Here is a 254-nt window from a genome sequence, read left to right on the forward strand (position 1 = left end):
GCCTTTAACTTTCCTTCAACAATTCTCTAAGTATAATTTTATTAAACAATCTCTTCTGAAGTCACAGTTTGGATTAAGAATTTACCATCAATCAATTGACAGGCATTTATTAAGCATTTACTAAGATCCAGGCACTGCATAAAGTACTGGGTATACAAAGAAAAAAAGAATACCTGCTCTTAAAGAGCTTACATTCTAATGGGGGAGACTGCATGTGCACATATAGGCATCTACAAGATATATACTAAGTAAAT

This window comes from Vombatus ursinus, unplaced genomic scaffold (genome assembly GCF_900497805.2).
Source record: "Vombatus ursinus unplaced genomic scaffold, bare-nosed wombat genome assembly UNPS02005229.1, whole genome shotgun sequence".
NCBI lineage: Eukaryota > Metazoa > Chordata > Mammalia > Diprotodontia > Vombatidae > Vombatus > Vombatus ursinus.